General features: G+C 35.0%; 1 non-coding gene across 1 annotated transcript; it reads left to right on the top strand.

Moving 5' to 3' along the window:
- The first annotated feature begins 12675 nt into the window (after positions 1–12675).
- On the top strand, positions 12676–12782 carry LOC133036383 (small nucleolar RNA R71). The gene has a single exon (XR_009687042.1). It is a non-coding gene; the product is annotated as a small nucleolar RNA R71 (small nucleolar RNA).
- The last annotated feature ends 1129 nt before the right edge of the window (positions 12783–13911 follow it).

The following is a 13911-nucleotide window of genomic DNA, read 5'->3' as shown; positions in this document are numbered from 1 at the left end:
AAGCCTTTGAGCGCCTGGACCTATTGACGGACTGGGTCAGGATCCCCCCAATGCACCGCACTGCTCCCACTCAACTTTTCTTGAACCATGTCCAGGTGCTTGCTGGCTATAAGAAAGAAGACTTGAATGTAGGAGATTTGGTGATGACCGCCAATTGTCGGAGGGTCAATCAGTTGAGAATTTTAACCTTTCCAAAGTAATTTGCCCTAACACCCATAATCATGGGAGCAAGAAGGCGCTCAGGGCCGACATTATTTCAATTGTCGAGGATAAATACAACAAGTATGGATACAAGAAAGAGCAGGATCTCCATTACGCTCCCCTCTAAGAGGCTTCCGGGAGGCTCATCCAAGAGAAGGTAGGAAAAGAAAAGACCCCAGCTAGGCCTAAATTCCCCTTTCCTGTTCTGAACTTTGGGACCCCTGGTGCTAGTACCTCTAAAGCCCGTAAGTCCCCTTTGAACATTCATTTTGTTCCATCCATCCAAGATTATTCTTACTTAAGGCCATTGGGTTTTTACATGAGGCTGTATAAGTTTCGGATGCCCCATACTCAGTGGGGAGATAATGCAAAGGTTTTTATTTTTCTAACTTGAGTTGTTTCTTGGGTCAGTCTCAAATGGGCTTCGGTCCTCTTGTTCCCATTCTTTTGGATCATTCCTCCTACATGACCTTGAGTTAGTTCCTTCCTTGAGATAGCTTTCTAGGGGATGACGACACTAACTTTTTAATTTATGAATTTTCTAGGGAAAAATTAGAGCGTCAGGGTAGGATTAGCCTTGTTGTGTTATACTTGCATTTGTGATTCCTTAGTGCTTTTTTTTTTAACTCTTTTTGTTTGCTTTGAACAGCAAAACCCATGGACAACTTGCTGGCCATGTTAGCCACCACTCATAGCCCTAAGTTGAAGGTGCCTAATCCTCCCCAGGTGATGGTGACTCCTGGGGGCCCGACTGAAGAGGTACCTGGGAACCAGGAGGTGGTACTGATTAAGGAAGAGGAGGAAGAGGTACCCCCACTTGACTGGGAATGGAAAGGTGTGGTTTCCCTTTCGGAGCCTTCAAGAAAGCCTACAGGGTAAGCCACCCCCAGTCCTAGCTCTGACTCTAGGATCCGGACTGAAGCTGAAGACTTCCCCGCCCCCTTAGCCATTCTCCTAACCCCGGCCTATCCTGATGAAGAGCGGGTCCAACTCCACATTGCCAAACACAATTATGCAGTGGATGAGCTATCCAAAGGCAATGTAGAGGTCGATGCTTTAATAAAAAGGCTAAGGGAGGTCCATGATGGGCCTTTTCAAGGTGAGTATACTGGGGAGGTCTGGGACCTAAATCTTGATCCCATGACCGATTGGTCCAAGCACTACCTGGGCCCAACCCTGGCACCTTTTACCTCTGAGATGGTAAGTCATTTTGTTGCTGACCTAACCTAACTTCCAACAAAAAGGTATGCAGCCTGCGCCTCCACTAACCCCGTCTACTAAATTCAGGACATGAGCGTGGTTCTTACTTCCATGAGTATATACTAGGGGTGTACGTCGGTCGGTTAAGTCGGGTTATAGCATATTTTTATCAACCCAATATAAATATCTGGTTGCAAATATTTAATCGTAACCCGCCCAATCAAAAATTAGAGAAAGTTCAACCCGCCCAATGATTTCGTCGGTTTGGTCGGGTTAATCCGTCCAAACCGTTCTTCACTTTTTTTTTTATAATTATTATTGTTAGTTTCTACTATTCAAATAATTAGATTTTTTAAAAAATAAAAATATATTATTTCTATTTCAAGTTAAAACATACTATAGTTTAAATTAATTTTAAGAACCTTAATATAAGATAAATATAATTGAGTAAACATAAAATAATTGAATAAAATAATTAAAAAAAGTAATAAAATATGGTAGAGATTTAAACTTTAACTTCAATATCCAAATACAATAAAAATTATTAACTATAAAGTCTAAGTTTTAAGTTAAACACTAAAATGTCTAAACTTTAAATACAAAATAGTTTAACTAATAAATGTTATTTATGTGATATAATATATACACTTCTATAAAAATATATAAATTGATTTAATTCGATTTATTCGGGTTAATTAGGCAGTTTAGAATAATTTATAAACCACCCAATATATTCATTGGGCGGTTTGGATTTTCATTGTATTATTTCGGGTTGTATTTTTTGTCGGTTTATTCGGTTTGGTTTGGGCGGTTTATTCAGGTTGGGCGGTTTGTAAATTTTTTTGAACACCCCTAGTATATACTTTCAAGTTTTGTTTTCCTTTTTCATTATTATTTTTTAAAGACCTGACCCAATTTTATTTGATTGCTGTCAGATTGCTGCAAAGTCCGGTTTTATCTCTAAGCGTTAATTGACTAAGGGTTTGTCATTTCGGAGCTGGGTGGCATGGATGGCATTCTGAGGAAGCTTAGGGAGTTTGAGAACTAGATGGAGACTCTTTGTAATGACGCTCTGGCAGAGAGAGCTCTCAGGGAGCGAGATCAGGAGGCTCTCAAGGCCAAAGATGACACCATTGCCTCAAACCAAAACGACCTTCTAAATGGTTGAAAGGAGATTCAGGGACTCACAGAAAAACTCAAGACTCTTAAAGAGCTACATAAGACTAACTTGGAGACTACAGCGAGTATGTCAGTTGAGCTCTATGAGTTACGTGAGTTCTGGGAACGAACCCAGAAGGAGGCTCCAAAGGCTACGAGGGAAGCTTTATTAACTCCAAAGACATGTAAGCATTGTGCGAAGATCTTCGAGGATGGAGTTTTTATGTGTTGGAAATCGAACAAGTTTGAACCTCACCTCCACTTCATGCTCGATCCTGAGGCTACCATGGTTTGCTTTTGGGAAAAGAACAAGAAGTTGGAGCAAGTCTTGGCTGAGTGGATGGGTCCTCGACTTCCTTCAAGGGCAGATTAATTAAGCCCTTCTCTCTTACTCCCTTTTACTACTCTCCCCCTTAAGACAATACTTTTAATTTTTAGTTTATATTATCTTTACATTTCGTTAGGGGAGACATTTTTATAGCCTTTCCCCAAGCCTATCTTTTTTGGACAACTTATATTTTAAGAAAGTACTTGTATTTATCTATTTATCGTCCCTTTTTATTTTTGATTTTTGCCTATCTTTGTGTATGTTTATGCCTTAGTACCCCGTTAAGTGACTTAAAAAGGAATTTTTAGGTCACTTAGGTTAGATTTACCCAGGATAATGCATATATCTTTGTTCGCTACAGGTTAACTTACAAAGTACAAAGATGAAATTAAATACTGAATTCCTGATTACTGATAGTATTTTTGGAGATGAACAGCATTCCAGGCTCTGGGTACTATCGATTCGTCCATTCGCTTCAATTTATAAGTCCCAAAGCTTATTTCATCTTCAACTTCGTACGGGCCTTCCCAATCTGGTCTGAGTACCCCCACTCCTGATTCTTAGGAGGCTGGGAAGACCCTTCTTAGGACCAGATCACCAATGGCAAATTTTTTGTTCTTGACTTTGGAGTTGAAATATTTTGCCACTTTCTTCTGGTATGGTGCCATGCGTATTTGTGATTCTTCCCAGAGTTCATATACTAAATCCAGTGCTTCTTGTAACAAGGCTTAGTTTGTTGCTGGATCATAAGTAGTTCTTCTATGGGAGGGGATTACAACTTCTACTAGGACCATGGCCTCACACCCATACACCATTGAGAATGGGGAATGTCTAGTGGTAGTCCTTGTAGTGGTCCTGTATGCCCATAATACGTGTGGCAACTCTTCAGGCCAATCGTTTTTGCAGGCCATGAGTTTTTCCTTAAGGGTGACCTTTAGTATTTTGTTGACGACTTCCACTTGTCTATTTGGCTGTGGTTGTGCCACAGTTGAGAAACTCCGTGTTTGTTGCACAAATCCGTGAACTCATCACAATCGAATTGCTTACCATTGTCTGAGACTATCTTATGAGGCAACCCATTTCAACACACAATGTTTTTGATGACAAAGTCTAAAGCTTACTTAGCTTTTATAGACTTCATAGGTCCTGCCTTTGTCCATTTCGTGAAATAATCCACAACCACTATTTGCATATTTTACCCCACCCTTTCCTATGGAGAGAGATCTTATAAGGTCTATTCCCCGTACTGCAAAGGGTCGCGGGCTTATCATTAACGTGATTTCATTTGGCGGGGCTCTCGAGATATTTGCAAATCTTTGACATGGATCACACTAAGGACGTAGTCTATGCAATCTTTCGTCATGGTAGGCCAGAAGTATCCTTACCTTAGGATTTTCTTGGAGAGGCTTGGGCCCCCAGTGTGATCTTCGAAGAATGGACCTCTTGTATAATCTATCTAACTTCAGGATCTTACACACTTAGATATGGCATATTGAGCCCCCTTCGATAGAGAATACCATCAATTATCAAGTAACGGTGAGCTTGATATTGTACCCTTCTAGACATAGTCCTCTATTGAGGTAATTCTCCCTTTGTTATGTACTTGACAATTGGGTCCATCCAGCTTTGCATTTGTTCATTTGTCGCTACTTCCACTTTTGGCCTAATGTTGGGTTCCGTGAGATACTCAACTAGCACTAACCCCAGCTTTTCTACCTCATAAACTGATGCTAACTTAGCTTGGCAATCTGCATGAACGTTCCTTTCTTGGGGAATCCATTCGATCTTGTAATTCTTAAATTCTTGCAGCAATTCTCTGACAGTTAAGACGTAAGCGGCCATCTTTTCTCCATGTGTTTGGTATTCTTCCAACACCTAGTTAACAACTAGTTGAGAGTCGTTGTACACCTCCACCATGTTGGCTCCTACTGCCTTTGCCAGCCTTAGTGCCACTAGCAGGGCTTCATATTCAGTCCATCAGGAGATATCATTGCTACCCTGACCCCCAATCCATTCTCGTTCGATGCCCCATCGACATACACTTTCCATGTAGGCATATCTAGATCTGGCATATTGGCGTTAGCCTCAGTTTCATTGCAGTCAACAATAAAATCTCTGAGTGCCTAGCCTTTGATTGAGATGCGGAGTATGTACTGTATGTCAAATTGGCTTAGTTCCATTGCCCACTTGAGGAGTCTCCCAGAAGCTTCAGGTTTTTGTAAGATCTGCCGGAGCGGATGGTTCGTGAATACTTTGATGGACTGCGCCTAAAAATATGGCCTTAGTTTTCTCGATGCAATAAGGAGTGTTGTCCTCGAAAGTGAGTGTTTTAATATTTATACTCGCAAGTGCACGAATTGTTTCGGAATATAGTGTTCATGTAAGTGCAAGGTCGAACCCATGGGAGTTGACTAACATCAAAAGAAATTATTTCAAACAAAGTAAGAATATTCTAACCTAGCTCCAAATATTTGATGGGATTTTAGTTTTGCAAAATAAAATAAAAGACAAGTAACTAAAATACTTAAGATTAAAGATGAGTGAGTATGAAAATGATTTTCAAATAAGATGTGTAAAATAAGATTATTAAGATATTAGAATCCACAAAATGCAAGTTCAATAATATTTATAAGTATATTGATTCCCAAGTTTTAGATATAGTTGAAATAAATCTTACCATATTTTCTAAAATATATTTTTCATTTAAGTACAAGTTATTTTCAAAAAGGTAGGATTTTTCTTCACTTATAAAATGTATAATTTCTAAGCATTAAATGTGTTACAATTTAATGAAACTACACAAAATCAAAGAAACTATGTTTAGGCAAAATATAACACTTATATTCTAAGAATTAGATGTAAACAATTTAATGAAAGACATTTAATCAAAGAGTATTATATTTTTGCATAATGAAGAACTAAGTAGAAATATGCTTTAACAATCAAAAATACATGATATTGAAGATAAAAAAGACATATTTTTGATAGAAAAATCCATGAACTTTATAGCACAAATGGGAAATCAACATACAAACATAAACACTATCTAGTTACATTTTGCTTCATCATCATCTTAATAATCTTGAAAAAAGATTAGAAGCTCATAACTAGATAAAAATTACAAAAGATAAACATACTTGACATGCTCTTCAAAGTGTAAAAATGGTAGAAAGAAAATGGTAAAAATGAAGAGTGTGGAATGGAGAAGTGTTTTGGGTTGAAGAGGTGTTTAGGAGGGTGAAGAGATGTGTTTTGAAATGGTCTTCCAATACCATATTTATAGGCAAAATTAGAGAATTAAATTAATCAAAATAAAATAAATAAAATGATTAATTTAATTAGTGTTGGGAAGAGAATGGATAAATAGAGTATGTGTAAGAGTATTGGAAAAAATAAATATTTGTTTGGATGGAAAAATAGTGAAAAGATGGGTAAAAATAAAATGGGAATGTTTATTTAGGTGAAATAAATTGGAAAGATAAAATGGATATTTAGGTGTAAAGTATTTGAGAAAAATAAGGATTTTGGCCTTTTGTTGGTGTGATTTTTGGATGTGTGCAATACAATTAACAGCCAATTTTTTCTTCTTTTTTCTTCTGCAGGTGGCAGCTGGCGAGCTGGGATTGGAGGAGGAGGCTGACTGGGCTCGCGTGGCGCCTTCTGGTTGGCTGGGAAAACTGACGGGCTGGGGACCACGCAGGCCAGCTGGCGGAAGGAAGAGTGGGGGACAAGATGCTGCGTGCGGGTCCCACGCGGCAGCTGGCTGGAGCTTCACTTGCTCCTTGGTCGGGTGGATCTCACGCATGGATGGGAGCCCTTAGATCGATTCACAGACGGCTCAGATTGGTCAAGGAGCTGACCGAGAGTGGGACTTCTTCTTGGGCTGATTTGATTTTGCTTTTAAAATTGCATTTTGACCCCAATTTCTTCACATCTTCTTCAAATTAATCCATACTTTATCCACCAAATACACCTAAAGATTCATAAAATTAATTAGAAAACTAAAATAAAATTAAAATAAATACTACATAACATATTATAATAAAATAATTATAAAAACACACAAAAACATATAAAATTACAATAAAGCTAATAAATTCAAAAATAATTAAAAGCTTACTAAATTAATAAAAAAAACTTAAGAACTAAACCAATTTTAGTTTAAAAAAATGTGAAAATAACTCTAATTCCTAGAGTTATCACAACCCCAAACTTAAAATTTTGCTAGTCCTCAAGCAAAAGAAAAATTAAAACACACATTTTTTTATTTTGGTGATATCAAAAATGTCCTCAAAAATTGCACATTGAAAATAGCTTATATAAAATATGAATAAAAATTAAGCTTAGCTAATTAATTCAATAGTCAATCTTGCTTTGAAAATATATTTTAAATTCTAAATGTAAAATCTATTCATCAAATTATTATGTGAATTTTGGAAAAATTATTGTAACAAAATATTTATTTCACATAACAAGATGAATAATTTTCAAAATTTAATCTTTAAGCAAAATTGACCCAAGAATTAAACACAAAGCTTAATAAAGATTCATAATTTTATAAACTAAAATTAAACTCAATCAAAGTATTATCATAGGAAAAAAAAAAAGGATATCACCAAAGGGTTTTTTTTTTTTTTTTGAGGCATAAATATATATATATAGAAAATTAATATATTTTTTTTGTTTTTTTTTTACTAGAAAAATAATAATAAACATTTTTCTTTGTTTTTTTTTTATAAAAATATATAATATTACTACTTTAGCATCCAAACAATAATTTTTTTTTTTTTAGTGAAAAATACTCTACCATTTCTAAGTACATGAAAGAAATAACCATAGGAACTCACCACCCCAAACTTAATTTATGCATTGTCCTCAATGTATCAAAATACAAATATAAATTGAAAGTGAAAGAGTTGAGAGTTTAGAATGGTCATACCTCATCTTGGAGCATGTCAAGAGCAACAAAAAGATAACAAAAATCAAAACAAAAAGTTAATCTAAAACATAAAGAAAAATACATATTACCAAGAATTGATGAGAGCAATTAAGGATCATGGTAAATTGGATCCTCAAGGAGGATTTCATCCACTTCCACATTTTTCAATTCTAAAAATGGTTTCAATTTTTGTCCATTAACTTTGAATACATTACCATTATTAGGATTTTCAACTTCAATGGTTCCATGTGAAAAAACAGTGTGAATAATGTATGGACCTACCCACCTAGAGCGTAACTTTCCCGGGAAAAGATGCAAACGAGAATTGTATAAAAGGACTTTTTGACCGGGAGAAAAATCTTTTCTCAAGATGTTTTTGTCATGGTAAAATTTCATTCGGTCCTTATACTTTTTCGAATAGTCATAAGCATCATGCCTAAGCTCTTCTAACTCATTCAATTGAAGCTTTCTTTTCTCACCCGCTTTGTCTAAGGAAAAGTTTAGTTGCTTAATAGCCCAATAGGCTCTATGTTCTAACTCAACGGGTAAGTGGCATGCCTTCCCATAAACAAGTCTATAGGGAGACATTCCAATGGGCGTTTTGTAAGCAGTACGATATGCCCATAATGCATCAATGAGTCTTAGGGACCAATCTTTCCTAGTGGGGTTGACCGTTTTCTCTAAGATGTGCTTAATCTCCCTATTTGATATTTCAACTTGACCACTAGTTTGTGGGTGATAAGGTGTAGTGACTTTATGTGTAATGCCATATTGTTTCATTAATTGTTCAAAAGGCTTATTACAAAAGTGTGTACCATTATCACTAATGATAACACGTGGTGAACCAAATCGTGAGAAAATATTTTCTTTCAAAAACTTAAGCACAACTTTGTGGTCATTAGTGTGACATGCAATAGCTTCTACCCATTTAGACACATAATCAACACCAACAAGAATGTATAAATTACCAAAAGAATTAGGAAATGGACCCATAAAATCAATGCCCCAAACATCAAATATTTCAACAATAAGAATAGGATTCAAAGGCATCATGTTTCTCCTAGTTACACTTCCTAATTTTTGGCAACGCTCACAAGATTTACAATGCATATAAGTGTCATGGAAAATAGTAGGCCAATAAAATCCACATTGTAAAATTTTCAAAGCAGTTTTCTTACCACTAAAATGTCCACCACATGCATGATCATGACAAAAAGATATGATTTTAGATTGGTCACAGTTTGGAATGCATCTTCTTATTATTTGATCGGGGCAATATTTAAACAAATAAGGATCATCCCACATGAAATTTTTCACTTCAGCATAAAATTTAGATTTATCTTGTTTAGACCAATGAGAAGGAATTTCACCAGTGACCAAATAATTGACAATATCAGCATACCAAGGAAAAGAAGATACATGCATGAGTTGTTCATCAGGAAAAGTTTCAATGATAGTGGTGGAATCATGATTAGTTTCAACAACAATTCTAGACAAATGATCAGCTACAACATTTTCAGAACCTTTTTTATCACGTATCTCTAAATTGAATTCTTGTAAAAGCAAGATCCAACGAATTAAACGAAATTTAGCATCTTTTTCCGACAAGAGATATTTCAATGCAGCATGATCAGAATAGACAATTATTTTAGATCCTAACAAATAAGACCTAAACTTCTCTAATGCAAACACAACAACAAGCAATTCTTTTTCAGTTGTAGTGTAATTCAATTGAGTTTCATTTAAAGTTTTGCTAGCATAGTATATTACATGAGGTAACTTGTTAATTCTTTGTCCTAAAACAGCACCAATTGCATAATCAGAAGCATCACACATGATTTCAAAAGGAACATTCCAATCGGGAGGGCGAATAATAGGTGCACTAGTTAAAAGGGATTTCAATTTTTCAAAGGCAACATGGCAATCTTTATCAAAGACAAAAGCATTTTCTTTTCCAAGTAAATGACATAAAGGGCGTGAAATTTTGCTAAAGTCTTTTATGAATCTTCTATAAAAACCGGCATGGCCTAAGAATGATCTAATTTCTTTTACTGTCTTAGGTGGAGGAAGTTTTGAAATAAGATCTACTTTTGCTTTATCAACTTCTATTCCTTGAGATGAAATCACATGACCTAAGACAATTCCCTTTTTAACCATAAAATGACATTTTTCCCAATTAAGAACTAAATTCATTTCTTTGCAACGAATTAAAACAAGAGAAAGATGGTGCAAACAATCATCAAAAGAATTTCCAAACACAGAAAAATCATCCATAAACACTTCAAGATTTCTTTCAACCATATCAGAAAATATTACAATCATACATCTTTGAAATGTTGCAGGAGCATTACAAAGACCAAAAGGCATGCGACGATATGCAAAGGTTCCAAAAGGGCAAGTAAAGGTAGTCTTTTCTTGATCTTCGGGGGCAATGGGGATTTGGTTATATCCCGAGTACCCATCAAGAAAGCAATAATAAGCATGGCCAGCTAATCGTTCAAGCATTTGGTCAATGAAGGGTAATGGGAAGTGGTCTTTCCTAGTGACACTATTCAACTTTCTATAGTCTATACACACTCTCCACCCAGTTTGGACTCTAGTAGGGATTAACTCATTTTGTTCATTTCTAACAACAGTGATCCCAGACTTTTTTGGAACAACTTGAACAGGACTAACCCATGGGTATCGAAATAGGGTAAATGATCCCTACATCTAACATCTTAATTACATCATCTCTTACTACCTCTTTCATGTTTGGATTTAATCTTCTTTGACTTTCTCGGGAAGGCTTAGCATTTTCTTCTAAATGAATTCTATGCATGCACACAGCTGGGCTAATTCCCTTAATGTCTCCCATGGTCCAACCTATGGCCTTTTTATGTTTTCTAAGGATATCTAACAACTTTGTTTCTTGTTTTTCATCTAAATCTGATGCAATGATAACGGGATAAGTGTTAGACTCTCCTAGAAATGCATATTTCAAAGTGTCGGGCAAAGGTTTGAGATCTAACTGCGGTGGTTCGGGGAGTTGACTCAACATGCTCTAATGGAATACATGGTTCAATTTTGGCTTTCCATTTTTCAGTATCCATTAGTGGGGTAGATTCAAGCAAAGAATTGACATCATGAATAAAATCATCAACATTTAAACACATTCCAAACATTTTTGCATAAGTTTCAAAAGATTCATTCATGTCCATTTCAAACATATTTTCCGTGTTAATCATGTTTACTTCATGTATTTCCTCACACTCAACAGATTTAGCAACATTAAAAACATTCAATTCAACAGTCATGTTTCCAAAAGATAATTTCAATACACCATTACGACAGTTGATAATTGCATTAGATGTAGCTAAAAATGGTCTACCTAAAATGATGGGTATTTGAGCATGAGCATTTTCAACAGGTTGAGTGTCAAGAACAATGAAATCAACAGGAAAATAGAACTTATCCACTTTAATTAAAACATCTTCTATAATACCTCTAGGAATTTTCACAGAACGATCAGCTAATTGAAGTGTTATAGAAGTTGGTTTTAATTCTCCTAGACCAAGTTGCTTATAAACAGAATAAGGCAATAAATTCACACTAGCTCCTAAATCAAGTAAAGCTTTGTTAATAAAATGATCACCAATGATGCATGAAATTGTTGGACAACCAGGATCTTTATATTTCACAAGGCTTTTATATTGAATTATGGAGCTAACTTGTTCAGTTAAAAATGCCTTTTTTGGAACATTAGTGTTTCTTTTAACAGTGCAAAGGTCTTTCAAGAATTTGGAGTAGGCAGGAATTTGTTTAATGGCATCTAAGAATGGGATGTTGATACTTACTTGTTTGAACACTTCTAAGATGTCACTATATTGATTGCATTTTTTGAGTGGAAGTAATCTTTGTGGAAAAGGAGCTTTTGGAATGGAAGGAAGAATTTGATCATTATCTTTTGACAAGTCATTTGTGTTGGAACTTTGAGGTTGGCTTTGGTCTTTTTCAACTTGAGGTGTGTAATCGGGTTTGGCAATTTGTTTTCCGGACCTAAGTGTTGAAATAGACTTGGCTTCTTCTTTATGACTTGGGACTCCTACTTCATATTGGCTTTTAGGATTTGGGATGGGTTGGCTAGGAAATCTCCCTTTTTCTCTCTCAGTTACGGCATTGGCAAGTTGACCCAATTGTGTCTCAAGTTTGGCAATGGATTGAGATTGATTTTGCATGATTTGTTGGGTGGATTGCATGAATTGTTGTAGAGTGTCTTCTAAGGAAGGCTTTCTTTGTGGAGGGTAAGGTTGACTTGGTTGGGCATGATTCGGATTTGGCATGTTGAATTGGTTTCCTTGGGTCATTTGTGGTTGGTTTTGTCTCTATGAAAAATTGGGATGGTTTCTCCAATTAGGATTGTATGTGTTAGAAAATGGGCTATCATTTGGTTTACCATATGAATGTAATGCATTAGCCTCTTCGGAAAATGTTTCAAGAAAAGAAGGACATGATTGATCATTATGACAAGTACTAGCAAAAACATCTTTTTTTAGAAATTTGAACATGAGAATTCATATTTTGACTTATGACTAAGGCTTCTACTTTTCTTGCTAATTTTTCAAAAGATGTTCTCAAATCAGTTTCTTCTTTAATTTCATATTTTCCTCCTCTTTTGGGTGAATTATTTGCTCTAGACCTAGGCTCAGAATAATTCCATTGTTGTGAATTAACAGATAATTCTTCAAGAGCTTCCCAAGCCTCTTGCCCTTGTAGTTTCAAAAATTTTCCGGTATGCATAGATTGAATCATTTGTCGGTTTGAAGGGGTTAAACCATCATAAAAATATTTTACAAGTCTCCATTTTTCAAAACCATGGTGGGGACATTTTAATAATAAATCTTTAAATCTTTCCCAACATTCATAAAATTCTTCATTATCTTTTTGATAAAATTCGGAGATTTCTCTTCTTAAATTATCAGTTTTGGACATGGGGAAAAATTTGGCAAGAAATTTATTAAAAAGTTGATCCCAAGTTGTTATGGTTCCGGTTGGAAGTGAGTTTAACCAAGCTTTGGCTTTATCTTTTAAAGAAAAAGGAAACAACCTAAGCTTAACCGATTCATCCGAAAAATTTTGAAAATGAAAAGTTGAGCAAATTTCTAAGAAATCTTTTACATGCATATAAGGATCTTCTCTTTCTAAACCATAAAAAGAAGGCAACAATTGAATGATGGATGGTTTAAGTTCAAAATGAGTGGCATTAGTAGTAGGCAAAACAATGCATGATGGAGCATTAGATGAAATAGGTGAAAAATATTCAAGTAGCGTTTTTTCTTGCGCAATATTAGGTTCTTGTTCCATTATGCTTAATTTTTCAAAAACACTTTCAATTTCACCTAAAGTTACTACTCTTTTTACCAAACGATTTTTAGAATCACGTTGCCAATGATGCATGCAATGTCACAAATTTCGCAAAGAAACACCAAGTAACACAAAATAATCTCAAGAAGACAAATTTCTGATGTGGAAGATCAGTTATAAACCGCAACCACAGAGCATACTTATAACACAAAGAGATTATGATTTTTTTTTTTGTAAATTTTAATTTTCAATTTTTTTGGTTTGACTTGTTCCTAGGCCTATTTGATTCCACTTACTCACAACTTAATAACAACTCCCCGGGGTTAATTATGAAGTGTGGATGGGAACTTTGCCAAATTTCCTTTAAGCAAAAATTGCTTATGTTGAAAGAACAAGCTTTGTTTTTAATTTTTTTTCAAGTACTTTCTTAAGCAAAGTAAATAAAATTACAACTAAATAAATATAAATAAAAAAAAATGACAATAATAATGATAGATAGTTATATTAAAGTTAGGAGGCACAAAATGCCATCAACTAACTATAATAATAATAGTAGTAGTAGTAGTAATATTAGTAGCAATAATAAGATTTTAGGAGGCACAAGATGCCATCAACTACCAATAAATATGTATATATAGTATAATATATAATATATAATATATAACAATATATATGTATAACTTCCCTTTTTTTTCAACTTTTTTTTTTCGATATATTTTTTTTTAACTTTTTTTTTTTGACG

This window comes from Cannabis sativa, chromosome 3 (genome assembly GCF_029168945.1).
Source record: "Cannabis sativa cultivar Pink pepper isolate KNU-18-1 chromosome 3, ASM2916894v1, whole genome shotgun sequence".
Classification (NCBI taxonomy): domain Eukaryota; kingdom Viridiplantae; phylum Streptophyta; class Magnoliopsida; order Rosales; family Cannabaceae; genus Cannabis; species Cannabis sativa.
Note: the sequence above shows the minus strand (reverse complement) of the source record. Positions and strands in the feature narration are given on the sequence as shown.